The sequence below is a fragment of the Thamnophis elegans genome, chromosome 5 (assembly GCF_009769535.1).
Source record: "Thamnophis elegans isolate rThaEle1 chromosome 5, rThaEle1.pri, whole genome shotgun sequence".
NCBI lineage: Eukaryota > Metazoa > Chordata > Lepidosauria > Squamata > Colubridae > Thamnophis > Thamnophis elegans.
Genome location: NC_045545.1, coordinates 26,236,009 through 26,250,591, shown reverse-complemented (window position 1 = coordinate 26,250,591; position 14,583 = coordinate 26,236,009). Strand labels below are relative to the sequence as shown.

The 14,583-nt window shown below is 39.1% G+C and overlaps 2 long non-coding RNA genes across 4 annotated transcripts; both read right to left on the bottom strand.

The window, feature by feature from the left end:
• Nucleotides 1-2,788: 2,788 nt before the first annotated feature.
• Nucleotides 2,789-4,661, bottom strand: LOC116509265. The gene is made up of 2 exons (XR_004255487.1): nt 4,431-4,661; nt 2,789-3,360 (listed from the first exon to the last, which is right to left on the bottom strand). It is a non-coding gene; the product is annotated as an uncharacterized LOC116509265 (long non-coding RNA).
• Nucleotides 4,662-7,453: 2,792 nt separating this feature from the next.
• Nucleotides 7,454-14,359, bottom strand: LOC116509386. Of its 3 annotated transcripts, XR_004255504.1 has the most exons (4): nt 13,564-13,890; nt 11,034-11,106; nt 7,723-7,799; nt 7,454-7,576 (listed from the first exon to the last, which is right to left on the bottom strand). It is a non-coding gene; the product is annotated as an uncharacterized LOC116509386 (long non-coding RNA). The 3 variants fall into 3 exon arrangements; XR_004255503.1 differs by lacking the exon at nt 13,564-13,890 and adding an exon at nt 14,249-14,359 and having other exon boundaries at nt 7,454-7,799; XR_004255502.1 differs by having other exon boundaries at nt 7,454-7,799.
• Nucleotides 14,360-14,583: the final 224 nt, after the last annotated feature.

The window sequence follows — 14,583 nt, the reverse complement described above, 5'->3', positions numbered from 1 at the left end:
TGGAGCTGCTAAACATTTTTCAGATTCTTTGGAGGAAAATGTAAATTTGTTGAAACACAAATGCTCGGACCCCCTCTTGTGGTCCATTTTTAACACTACAGGTTTGGATGGCCCAAAAAAAACCCTTTTAGAAAGTTCATATATATGCACCCGGTAACAGTTTTAGACTCCCCCCTCCCACCTTTAAACAGGGATTTGAAAAGTGCCTTGTCTTTCTTTATTTTTTTTTTAATTTTTTTTTTATTACACAGACAACAATGGGAAAAGGAGAAGATGAAAAAAAAAGGGGGGGGAAACCCATCTTCACATACAATATATCGTTTGATCACAGGTGCATCCCTACTAAGTTTATACATCCCATATCTCTCTGTTGTATATTTAATAAACACCACAATAAGCTAGGGTTTAAAAAACAAAAAAAATAAAACAAGAAAAAAAAGGGTGGGGGGAGGGGGGGAGGCCAAAAAGGACAAAAAAAGGTCCAAAAAGAGGAAAAAGAAAAAAGAAAAAAAAAGGGAAAAAAAAAACCATCATCACATGCAGCATGTCGTTTGGTTACGGTTGTTTTAACATCTACATCTTCAAAAAATATTTACCATCTCAGATATTTCATCTAATGTAACTAAAGGCCTCATTTTCCTTCTACAATATATATTCAGTTAACATTAGCATTATTTTCCCCCAGAAAGTATACTTCTATTCATTGTTAACCTTGCATTTCATACCTTCAAACAGAGATCTTATTCCTTCATTGTTCAACAAGGCATCGCTGCCTATATATACCAGTTTTCATTTGTTCCCCTATTAGAATTGCCTTATCAGCAGCGAAATATCATTATAGTAAGTTCTTAACCTTATACATTATATCACCAGACCTTATATTAATACTTCCTTATATCATTATTGAATTATTTCACAGCATAATTATATCATCATTTACTTTTTCCAACTAAGGCATAAGTGTATCATTTTCATTTCCAAAGTTTTTTTTTTTCCCTTAGCCATTGATAAAACAAGTCCCATATCTTATAAAATTGTTCATCCTCTTGCTCTCTAATTTCAAATGTCAATTTACTCATTTCGGCACAGTCCATTATTTTTCGAATAACTTCTTCCTCTTTTGGTATTGTTTCATTTTTCCAGTTTTTTGCAAATACAATTCTGGCTGCTGTTAACACATTTACAATCAAATATTTTAAGTCTTTGTTGTAGGTTTCTGGTAAAATTCCCAATAAAAGACCTCTGGTTTAAAGTCTATTTGTTTGTGTATCATTTTCTCCAACCACATGTGGATTTTAGTCCAGTATCTTTGGCTTCAGTGCAAGTCCACCACATGTGGTAGTATGAGCCAGGTATCTGGTGACATTTCCAACACTTTCTGATTTATTCTTGAACATTCTTGCGATTCTGGTCGGGGGTAGATGCCACCTGTAAAACATCTTATACAAGTTTTCTCTATATGCAGTGGACATTGTCATTTTGTAATTTGAGACCACAATTTCTGCCAATTTCTCTCTAAATCAATCCCATACTTAAAAATTTTCCCCAAGCAATCATAGTTTCTTTAACTTGTTCTTCATGCAATTTAAACTCCAATAAATATCCACATAGTTTTTTAATTACTTTTTCATCAGTACCTGTTAGAATTTTGTCTAGCTCAGTCATTTTGTTATAGAGACCTTTAGTTTTTCTATCTTCATTATATCTAGATTGTATCTGTACATATGAATACCAGTTCATTTCCATCCCTTCTTGCTTCAACTCTTGACTAGATTTGAGCTCACCCTCTGTATTCAATAATTCTGTATATCTAACTGTTTGTTCCTTTTTATGTATTATCGGATACGAAAATGCTTCAATTGTTGATGTCCAGACTGGAATTTTTAAATAATGTAATCTTTTAATCTTTTCCCAATTTAACAACAACGCCTCCCTTATATAATGTCTTCTAAAACAACCATGTGGTTTAGTTCCCTTATACCATAAGCAAGCATGCCATCCCAACAGCAAACCCTTCTACGTTCAATAATCTAGAGTTTTTTAATGATATCCACTCCTTAATCCACATCAGGTTTGCTGCCTGATAGTATAGCTCCCAATCGGGTAACCCAAAACCTCCTCTTGATCTAACATCTTGTAGTAATTTAAGTTTTATTCTAGCTTTTTTCCCTTGCCAAATAAATTTCAAAACTATTTTATTTAAATCTAGAAAAAAATCCTTACCCAGTCTGATTGGGATTGTCTGAAACAGATATAGAATTCTAGGTAAAATGTTCATTTTAATTGTAGAGATTCTTCCCATCATTGATAAATGCAAGTTTTCCCATTTCTCCAAATCGATTGCTATTTGTCGTTTTAATCTGGTATAATTATCCTCTTTAAGAGTGCTACATCTAGGTGATAAATGTATCCCCAAATATTTAATCTTACTTGTGTTTTGAATCTGCAACATTTCTGACAACTCTTCCTTTTGTGTAGCTGGGATATTCTTTGTCATGATCTTTGTTTTATCTTTGTTTATTTTCAAGCCTGCTACTTCTCCTGCTTCTTCTTCTTTGGCAAGAAATTCACTCAAACTATACGAACGATATACCAGAAACAAGCAGCAAAGATAATGGTAAATGGAGAACTAACAGAACCGATTGAAATAAAGAGAGGTACAAGACAAGGCTGCCCACTATCACCGCTACTCTTTGTCCTAACACTAGAGGTCTTAAATAGAAAGATCAGAGAAGAAGAAGAAATAAGACGAATGAAAATTAAGAGAGAAGAGTATAAATTGCAAGCGTTCGCAGACGACTTAGTTTTTATTCTTGAAGATCCATTAGAAACCGCACTCAAATTGTTAGAAAGAAAAGTGCCTTGTCTTTCCATGTTTCTTCTGAAATACACAAAGGAAAGCTTAGCAGGCAGAACAAACATATACTGGGTTTTTCTTTTGGGTCATTCTCTCTGGATTTACAAGCCTTAACTGTGGTTAAGATAAACCAATTAATGCTTAATATGGGGCTAATTATTAATTCAAAAATATAACATAAAATAGTCCTAAGTACAATTTATGGTACTTAGGACTTTATTTATTTAACTGTAAATGTGTTTTTCCAGCATCCAGATGTGTTCTCTTTAATCTTCATCTATAAAACATCACAAGTGTTACAGAATAAAGTAATGACTTTGATCGCCACATGTTGAATTCCTCTGAAGCTAAGATGGCTACCATCCTTCAGTTATCACAGTACTGTACCTTTAGTATAGACAGCATCAGCACAGTGATAACTGAGCCAGGGCAGCCTGTCAATCATTGCCTGACTTCATACCATCAGATAATCCCAAGGTCAGGTTCCATCAGTTGATCCATAGCTGTGGGTTCAAAAAAAGTAGACTATGATGAACTCCAAACTTCCTGAAAGCTTTATGTTGCTGTTTCAGACATACCTGACAATTACATACATATAAGCAGAAGCCTTGCCTGAATAGTATATCCATTCGCTCACTGTGCTGAACAAATGAATATACTATAGTTAATTATCCATAACTAAAGACAAAATTATTAAACAAAATATTGTTTGTATATTTATTGATAAAATGATAACTGAAGCATGCAAATTAGTGCTTGCAACATAGATTTCTGATGAGAAAAAAGGAAAATATCTCTGGAACTTATATTTTTGGGCCACCCATATCAATAACATAGGCCCTAGATATTTTTTTCACAACTTTGTTCAAATTGATGCAAAGTTAGTGCACTTAAGGATGCACTAACTCAGGGATTGGCAACCTTAAATACTCAAAGAGCCACAAAGAGCTTCTAACCGCAAGCCCCCCGTTCATTTCTGGAGCTGACTGGAAGTCTGGTTCCCCCACCATAGAGTCTCCTCCTAGCATGACGTCCTTTTTCCTCTATCTGTCCTAACCGAAAGCCCTATCAATTGTGGAGCCGACCGGCGACAGGGAGCTGCCGCAGAGGGATGAAAGAACCACATGCGGCTCCAGAGCCTCAGGTTGCTGACCCTTGCGCTAACTATTCTGCTCAGACCTGTGTTTTACAAAACAGATGTATAGGGTTTCCCATAAAAGAAATCCCCAGGGCACATTACAAATAAAAATACAGTTTAGTGCTAAACTTGGGGCTCCTATGATTTTTAGCTCAGAAGCCTGCCAAAAGCTAAAACAGGTTCACCAAGTTGAAAAAAAAGACACTTATCTGTCAAACGGTTCCCCTAAGCCTGACACCACCACTTACTTACATCAGTAGGTACTCTACTGTGGTATCTTAATGGTTTTGAGTGCAGTTCCACACAGCAAAAGACTGCATACACCTGCTCTTATTATCCATAAGGTTTTCCTAATTATCTGCTATAAAGTAAATAATTTTTATGGCCAGTTATGCTGTCAGGACTGGACTTTTGGACAGAGTCCAGGAAACTCACCTCTCCTCTCGAGTTCTGACTGAAAGCTGCCATGTGATGCACACCTGAAAAGAAACATTTTTTTAAAGAAAACCACAAGAGGGCACTAATGAGATGAAAACCTATCCAATAAATGCTCAACCCTTTAAAAAAAGTTAGGACAAAAAGCAGAGACAACCCACTGAATTGATTACTGTATTTTTCGGAGTATAAGATGAACCTTTTTTTCCTCAAAAGAGGCTGAAAATTGGGTGTGTCTTACACATCGAATACAGCATTTTTGCCCCCCCCCTTCACCAAAATAGCCATGCATACCCTTATGGAGGCTTTCAGAGAGCTCCTGGGGGTTGGGGAGGGCAGAAATGAGCAAAAAAGGGCCATTTTTTGCCCCGCAGCAGCACTCTATAGGCTATGCATGCAATTCTTTTGACAAAAATGGACCCATTTTTGTGAAAAATGTTTTTTTTGCTCATTTTTGGTCCCCCCAAGGCTATTCATGCTTTTTGGGAAAAAAAAGGGCCATTTTTGGGAGGTTTGCAGAGTGCAAACACTTTTTTTTCCCTTTTGGAAAGCTCTTTAACTGATTGATGAGAATTAGATTGATCAAGTGCTGTGCCAGCAGAAACAAAGTCTTAAGTGCTGCAGATTGTCAGTGATTTCCTTCTCCAGCACATGGATAAATACACCTGGAAGCATCTACCTACCTACCTACTCTCTCTCTCTTCCTACCTACTGTATTTCTCTCTATTTCTCTACCTACCTACCTACCCTCTCTCTCTACCGACCTATTGTATTTCTCTAGTTCTATTTCTTTCTCTCTATCCCTTTATCTACCTACCTACTCTCTCTCTCCCCCTACCTATCTACTGTATTTCTCTCTCTCTCCCTTTATCTACCTATCTACCTACTCTCTCTCTCCCGCTACCTACCTACTGTATTTCTCTCTCTCTCTCTTTCTCTATCCCTTTCTCTACCTACCTACTTTTTTAAAAAAATGCCTCTTCAAAACCTCCCTTTACAACCATTCATTCAGCGACCATTCAAAAGTAAGTTTTTACAGCACGGGACATTTACAGCATGCCTCCAGAAATGAGTCTTCTTTGAGGGTTTTTTGAGGGGGGGATTGGGGGACTGGCTACTGCCACTCCATGCTGCAAATACTCCATGCCAAAATCCTGCTTGGATTTCAGGATGGATGATTCTGGTCTCACTTGTGTGAGTTGAGAATTATCTGTATTTTATTTGTGTAAACTCATGTGCATCTTATATATTATATAATATAATAATAGTAATAATATATAGAATAATATATAGACTCTAGAAAAAGTTCAGAGAAGAGCAACCTGGATGATTAGGGGATTGGAGACTAAAACATATGAAGAATGGTTACAGGAACTGGGCATGGCTAGTCTAGTGAAGAGAAGGACCAGGAGAATCATGATAGCAATGTTCCAATATTTAAGGGGCTGCCACAGAGAGGAGGAGGGTCAAGCTATTTTCCAAAGTACCTGAAGGCCAGACAAGGAATAATGGATGGAAACTGATCAAGGAGATATTCAACCTGGAAATAAGGAGACGTTTCCTGGCAGTGGGAACAATCAAGCAATGGAACAGAAGTTGCCTTTAGAAGTTGTGGGAACTTCATCACTGGAGGCTTTCAAGAAGAGACTGGACTGCCATCTGTCAGAAATGCTGTAGGGTCTCCTGCTTGAGCAGGGGTTGGACTAGATGACCTACAAGGTCCCTTCCAACTCTTTTAATCTGTATCTATCTGTATCTTCCCCAAAACCTATATTAGTGCAAACAGAGACAGACATGTAAAGGGTTCAAACAAAATCAACATGTGTAAATAAACCAGAGCCAGAGATTTCCCTTATTGTATTCCCATGAAATCTGTGGGCAAAACACCCAAGTAAAGGTCAAGGAGTCTCTATAGTAAATAATCTATGGATTATTTACAAATCATTAGGAATTATATCTGCGCTGTGCGGCACAAAGACTGATTTCATTAGCCTGATGCCCTCACTAAAGCATGTGTAAATATACCTAGAACCTAAGATTTCTCTGACATTTGACAACCAGTAGCTGTAGAGAGACAGATAGAATCAACTGTATAATCGTGTTTACTTGAATGAATATAGTATCTTTGTAATATCTTTAATGTATCTTCTACACAGGAATGGAATTATTATTGTGCCAATCTGTGCCTAACCCTAAACCATTTTTTAATAACTTTTGTTGATTTTAAGTCAGCTTTTCACCTAAGATCAAGGGAGACCATATCTATGGGGATTATCAATCATCCAGGTCATTGTTGTCTCAAAGATGTTTTTTTTTTCAAAAGGCAACTGGATTTCCTTGTTTTTTTTTCTTTACAAATGTTTCAGTTCACTGAAGAAGCTTCTTGGATAAGAAGAGAAACATTTTCAAAGAAAAAAAACCCAAGAAGTCCAGTTGCCTTTTGGAAAAAGCACATTTAAGAGATTATGGGATAGTCTGAAGCAACAGTCTACTATTGATAAAAGGCTGTCTTTACTTATTCAGTTGTCCCAAAAGTTCTTTTACAGGAAGCAACTTATTTTTTACTTTTGAAGACTTCAGCTTTTGACAAGATGCTGGGGAAGGGAAAGATTTATATTCCTTGTAGACAGCTGGCCATTTGCATTCTTTCGCATTCACATTCTTTTTTTGTTTATCTGTGTCCTCAGGGTCAGCTGAGTAGTGCAAATGGCTGTGGAGCCTTCTTGGCTGCAGGATGTTTTCTTGAGGACAGGCGTAGGCTGTTAGGGATGAATCTGCATTGACTGCAACTCAAACTGAAATGCAAATGGCTCATGTAGTCTGCAATTTTTCTGGAAATCCATTCATGAGTATTATTACTATTCGAAGGGTGTTCATCCCAAAATGCATAGCTAAACGTCTATGAAGATTCTCAGTCATCCAGATCACGGATGTCCCAAAGGTGCTTTTTCAAGAGGCAACTGGACTTTGTTTTTTCTTTTGAAGACATTTCCTTTTCACCCAAGAAGCTTCTTCAGCTCTGACAGGATGGTGGGGAATGGAAGGATTTATATTCCTTGCAGACAGCTGGCCATTCCCCACCATCCAAATGAATAAGTGTTATTGCTTAAGGATGTGCATATAAATTCTGAATTCTTCAGATGATGCTGACATGTTGGGGAAATAATTATAACAAGATGAGATTATTATTTTCCTCTGCTCAGAAATAGCATTCCAAAGTTTAAAATAGACTGTAGCATTTGGACCGGATGCAGATTTTTGATCTACAATGAAACATATCATTGTAACCTACTTTTTTTAGATGCATTAATTCCATATCCAGTTGGTGGTGGATCTTCAGATGGAACTGAAGGAGGTTCCTGGAAAATTCTATTCAAAATAAACAATGCTAGAATAAATAGACTAGTAATCTATTTGGTGTAAAGAAATTTGCTACATTCCTTTATATACCTTAGCCTTAATAATATTATAATAATATGCTGATACATTATGGATCAACATCATGTAAAGCACACTCAGATTTGAATGTGTTTACTTAACCCTCCTTTAGCATGGCTGCATAAAAAATGAAAGTATTATTTTGCATTTTAAGTTCAAACATTAATATACCTAGTTTATTTAAGGTGTGGATGTATCATTAAATAGTTTCTGATTTAAAAATGTAATTGAAAACTGGTGATGTCTTCAATTTAGTCATGATGAAGGACTGGAGAACTCATTCATATAACATTAAATCATGGCTCAGTGCAAGCTTTCTGAACACAGTAACCGCTCAGTTGTTTTAGGAGAGCAACTGCCAGAATTCCCAGACACAACAACCTGGGGTGTGCCTTAGATCTATTTTTATTTGTGAGTTAATTCCCAGCTTTCCATTCAGAAGCTCGTGGGTACATTCCCTGTGCTCCTTTTCCCCATTCTGTCACCATAACAACCCTGTGAGGTAGGTTTAAACTGAGCTAGTCCAAAGACACCCAGGGACATAGAAGTCAAGACTGACTCAATGGCGTATGTGGTAGTTATGTCTGGAACTTACCTAAGGAAAACAGTTTAAGGACAGCTAAGCTTCCTCTTCTTTCTCAAGTTATAAACCACACATTCCTCTGTATAACAGTTTCTCAATCCTGGCAACTTTACGACTTCAGTTCCCAGAAGTTTCTCCTATCTTTGCTAGCTAGGTACCCAATGGGTGTTATTATGATAGACAGATAAATAAGCAAATTTGGAGGCACGTGCCAAAGACAAATCTAAGTCCTTCAAATATTTGATTAGCATTCATTGATATGGTTGCTACAGTGATTCTAAGAGATTAAAAAGTAACCACAATAACAAATGTTAAAATGCCCTGAAGGTTGCCTCCCCCCGCCAAACAATTTAATTTGGTATATTTGGGAAACATTTTTTAAAAAGTTTGGTGAAAATCTTACTGCGTCTTTTGCCTAAACTCTTTGTCCTGCCTCACTGAAATGTAAAGTAGTTTACTCTGACTAAATTTATATGCAAAAAAAGCTATGATAGGCAATCTTTATACTACTAAAATTCTATAGTCTCTTCCTCAACTGCTGCAAAAGGTGTCAATAATACGACTGAATAAACATTCCATGTCTGCCTTTAAATACATAATTTATCTTTCTTTTAAATTTCCACTGAAGTACAGGTCTTACCTTCTGCATAGCAGCATGAACTTTTTCAATCTTTATACTTAACCACTTTTAAATTGATGGAAATGCATTAGAGTGTGATTAGAAAGAATTCCCTGTAACCTTGACCAAAATATGAAACATTATCCACTGGGAACTTGAGTACAAGTTCTACTAAAATAATTGACTCATTTCAGGGAAGTTTGAGCAGAAGGTGTTCTCAATTTAACCATCTATGCCTGTGCTATGTAATTTAACCATCTATGCCTATGCTATTTAGTATTATTAAGGCCTGAAAGCACTGTAGATGCTATGAAAAGAGAAAAGAAAAAGAAAATCTATAGATCTGAAGCTGGTAAATTAATTAGGGGTGAAAAATACAGATGTACACATTGCAACATTATTGTTTTAAGAACAGGCATTAAGTAAGCATAATCAAAGCCAATGCATTTTTCTATAAACTTAATTAGCTAGATCTCTCCCATGTGTTTTCTGTTTACAAAAAAAAATTAAATCCTTTTGGCCAATTTAATTTCTGAAAAATTTCCATCTTAAAATAAGTCAGTCATTAAGATTTCTTTATTCTACATTTTTTATTTTCATTACACACACACACACACATTCTACCTTTATTATTTTTACAAATAACTCAAGCTGGAGAACACCAACCTCTCTGTGCAGTGGAGGTAGGACTTGAACTCACCATTTCTTACTTTCTAGCCTTGTGCCTTAATCACTAGATCAAACTGGCTCTCATATTTAGGTAAAGGTAAAGGTTCCCCTCACAGATATGTGTTAGTCGTTTCAGACTCCAGGGGGTAGTGCTCATCTCTGTTTCAAAGCTGAAAAGCCAGCTCTGTCTGAAGACGTCTCCATGGTCATGACTAAGTGCCGAAGGCGCACAGAACGCTGTTACCTTCCCACCAACGGTGGTTCCTATTTTTCTACTTGCATTTTTACATGCCTTCGAATGGGAGTTCACCCTGTTACACAGTGCTAGGGATTCAAACCACTGAACTGCCAACCTTTCTGATTGGCAAGCTTAGCGTCTTAGCCACTGAGCCCCCAAGTCCCTTTAAATATTTACTTATTACTATATTTTTACATAAATATTTTATCTAAATTATAAATATTTACCTAAATATTTACATATTGTTATATTTTTACTTAGTTGTCTTTTGTTTGCTCTGATTTCCCATATCTGATTTCCACTCTTCTCTTTCTAGGCCAGTGTTTTTCAACCTTTTTTGTGCAAAGGCACACTTTTTTCATGAAAAAAATCACGAGGCACACCACCATTAGAAAATGTTAAAAATTTTTAACTCTGTGCCTATATTGACTATATATAAAGTGTTTTTCCCACGGCACACCTTACACTATGTCACAGCACACTAGTGTGCCGCGGCACAGTGGTTGAAAAACACTGTTCTAGGCAATAGATGCTGAAGGAGATAAAAAGTGTTTTTTTGAAAGACTGTAACCAAGCTATGGATTACATCTTACCCATTCAAGATCCACAACATACAAGCCAAGCCTAGCATGTTTACTTAGAAATACTTTAAGTTAAGTACACATTAGACTGCAGAATTAAAAAGACCACTGTTTGCAGATAAAGAGCAAAACATACGGAAACGGATAAATCACAACATCATATTCACATCCTAAATCTCAACTGCACCATCTATCTGCAAAATGTTGTACATATTTCTTGCTAGACTCTGCTTTTAAAAATACCACTGTCTTCAACTATATTATTTTTAATATTTGCTTAAGAATTCTGAGAGAGACAGAAGTCTCATCTACCCCAAATGATACTTGTCTTGTCAAGACTACTAAACATATATAATTCAACACATTCATCTCACAAGCATCTTATTACTGTCAGTCATAGCTGACATGCAATCCTAGTTTCTTTTCCATCAAAGCCTCATAGCCCAAACAAACAAGCCCACAGAGAAATGCTTACAGATTTGACGCTGGCAACAGTAGGAGCTGTATTCCTCAGAAAAAGGCATAAGGCATCTTTACTTCTTCACTGCCTATTGGGGGTAACAGAGAGAGGGAGGGAGAAATAAGACTAATAGAGAAGTCAAATTCTATTCGCAAATACATTTAGAACTTCTCTGTATTTACAAAAAAGTTCCATCAAAACCACAGATGCTGCAATAAAAGAATCAAGGTCATAGACCTGGACTTTTGTTACTTACCGGCCAGAGAGAACAAACACTCCTATATTTTGTTAAAATATAACCTATTCCATCATTGTGAAGCGAAAAATTGGATCTAACAATCCCAGCATTACAATCCCAGCACTTCTGCTTTGAGATATGAACAAGGGAGGCCCTGGACAATCCTTCTCTTTTCTAGATTTATTTTTTAAAAACCATGTTATAAAGCAAAACATAACCAGAAGAGATAACAGAGATGAGATGCATAAGATAGTGAGATGCAAGTTGTCAGGCATAGAAGTATGAACTGCAACAGAATAGTAAGAGAAAATGGAAATGTCAACTGGATTTTTGAGTTAATATTTCTGGGGACTACTTACATCCCTTACTTTTTAACATCAGAACGACAAATATTAATTAATTCAGACTTGTTTAGATATAGTAGTTGATTTCTAGAAGGTGCAGCAGCTCAGGCCTAAAAACCAATGCCAAATCAGTGGGTGATGGAAAGATACTACAGGGATGCCGCAGATTAAAACAAGTTTAGGGTTAAGCCTGCAATTGTAAACACAAAAATAGGTCTCTTATTGTATTGAAATCTGAGCAAATATACCTAGGATCCGTCAGCATGTCAGGTTTTTTTCTGTAACATGCCAAGACTTTATGTCCTTTCTCTACTTATAGTTAACTGAGTAAGTGACAAAAGTCACTTTGCTTGCTACATTTTTGTTATATCACTTTCGCTTCATTTCTGCCCATGAGTGAGGCAAATTAGCTGTACAGGTGATTAAGTAGTAGATTTCCACTCATTCTAACATCAGCTAGGACTGTCTCAAGGTATATAAAACTTGCATAGTTCCTTACAGGAAGTTAGATGATTGGCAATGATTTTAATCACAGGCAATGAGGCTAGAGATCTGTATGGGGATAGTAGTTTTTAATGCTTATTGTACAGAGCCCTTTGAGGATCCCAAAATGGGTGAGTTAGCACTTCATCTCAATTGTGAGGAAAGTGCGATACAGAAAAAAAAAAGTTACTGAGACATAATGATACTTATTACAGCCCAATCATGCATTCACTAGGTAGCTAGGATAGGCTAATGGTAAAAATGTATTGCGAAGGCAAAATTTATGAGAAACATGAAAAGCATGGCTTCTGGAATTCTTCCCAAGGCCTTAAATTACAGCTACACTCTGGGAAGGAGGGGGCTTAGAATGAGGAGCCAACTGCATTCTGAGCCCACCGCCCAACTACTACTTCCATTGGGATATATTAGGGATTTGCAGTTCTTGTCCAGATCCAGTCCCTATTCAAACTCACAGTTCTTCTATTGGAATTTCCTGCCAATCCAGTTTTGTTTTCCAAGTATTATCCTGTTGATAAACAAAGTCCCTAGTCTCTTTACGTAATCTCTTTCCTGGATTTTGCTGGACTGGAAGGAATAACAAGGTAGGGAACCCATGTAGAACACAACTTCTGTAATTCTTTCCAAGCCCTGATCATTCACTTTGGGGTCATGAGGCCAGGAAGGAGGCGGGAAAGGATTTTAAGATGGAACAACCAGTAAAAGTCTAAAATCATGCCCTTTTCCAAAGGAATGCATTGGGAAATTTTAATTGTTATGAGCAGGGCTCACTAACCTTTTGGACCTCAGGGACCACTAAATTCATAATTTTAAATCCCGTGGACCACTAATAGAAATTAAAAAAACAAATAAACAGTATTTAGTGCAAAATGCACATATTTTTTTCTGCGGACCACTAAAATTTTCTCATGGACCACCAGTGGTACACGGACCACTGGTTGGCAACCACTGCACTAGGGAAAGCCATGCTGGCTGGGAACACGGGAATCCGCAGGTCCATAAATCTGGAAAGGTCCAAGGGAGAAAATGAGGACCCAGGCTGTTGGGGGCAATAGGCTAACTCTGTAAGCCGCTTAGAGAGGGCTGTAAAAACTACCAACCGGTACACAAGTCTAAGTGCTATTGCTATTTGATCACACCCAGAGACCCGGCAGGTGCAGCTGCTTTATTGGTGGGAAGCCCCGGCTAAGCCATTCCACACCTCAGCAGCTCAAAACCGAAATGAGCGGGCTTAGAGGAGAAAAAAAAAGAAAAGGCCGAGATCATTTTGGAGGACAAGCCAAGCCCGGACAGAACAACCGGAGTCGCCCGCCAGGCAGGCACTTCGACCACAGCAGGAGCGCGGAGGGCAGCCACCAGTGGCGAAGGAGGCGCTCGCCACCAGCGCGCATACCGACACCAATGGTCCGAGCCTCCGGCCCTCAGTGTTAACTGGTAGCTCCTCCTTTTAGGGATAACTCACCCCTGCCAGCCTGGGAAGCCTCCTCCGCCTTCCTCTTCCTCCTCTCTGCGCTCCTCCCCCTGGATGGTTTCATGTAAACAACACCCGGGCTATATTTACAATCACTTGACTTGGAAAGGAACCGGGCCAGGAGTCTGAGGGAAAATAATAGTGCGCCACATTTTAAGAGGCACCACGACGCCCTCCGGAGTGGACGCCTTCCTTTCCCCGCACTGCCCTCGCTTTCCTCGCTTGCTCCAGCCCGCCGGTCAAGCGGTCGCCGAGCAAACCTCTCTCCTCAGAAGCATCCATTCGAGGACGAGGGGTTATATCATATGCCAGGGATGGGACGGGTCCCCCTCCAGTCCCGGGCCCGAGCCTCTCTTCGGTCTTTTAAACCCCCCCCCCCCATTCGCGATCCCAAGAAAAGGCAAAAACCGAACATGGGCTCCCTTTAGCCAAAGCGCGCCGGCGGTCGCCCGGACGCCTAGTAGTTAGAGCGCAGAATCCTCAACTGCGAAGGGAAACGCTCAGCTCGCCAAAAACCCGCTTGCTCGCTCAGCTGCGGGTCGCGTTTATTAAAGCAGAAGGGTGGGGAGAAAGGAGGGACAGGCATCGACACCTCGCGCCGGAGCTTGCCGCCGCCGCCCCTCCTCCCCGAGACGAATACAAGCTTTTTGCCCCCCTCGCGTCAAAACCCACCAACCTCTCGCAGGACCTTCCCCCGAGGCTCCGTGAAGCCGAATTCGCGAGCGGGCGGATGGAGGGAAAAAATAAAATAAAAGAGTTGGGATGCCAACCCCGGTGCCCTGCAATAAACGCGCTCGCTCACCTCCCCCCTCCCTCCCTAATCGTCTCCCTCCCTCCCTCCCCCCGCGCGCTCCCGCCCGCCCATCGGCTCCCCGCGCGCTCTGGGCAAGCCTCTGCCTCTCGCCCACCCACCTTTCCAGATGCGCTGCTTTCCCCCCCCTCGCGCTCTCTCTCGTCTTTGTTCTTTAGCTTTCTTTGCGCGAAGATTATCTAATGACGCAGCACAGAGTC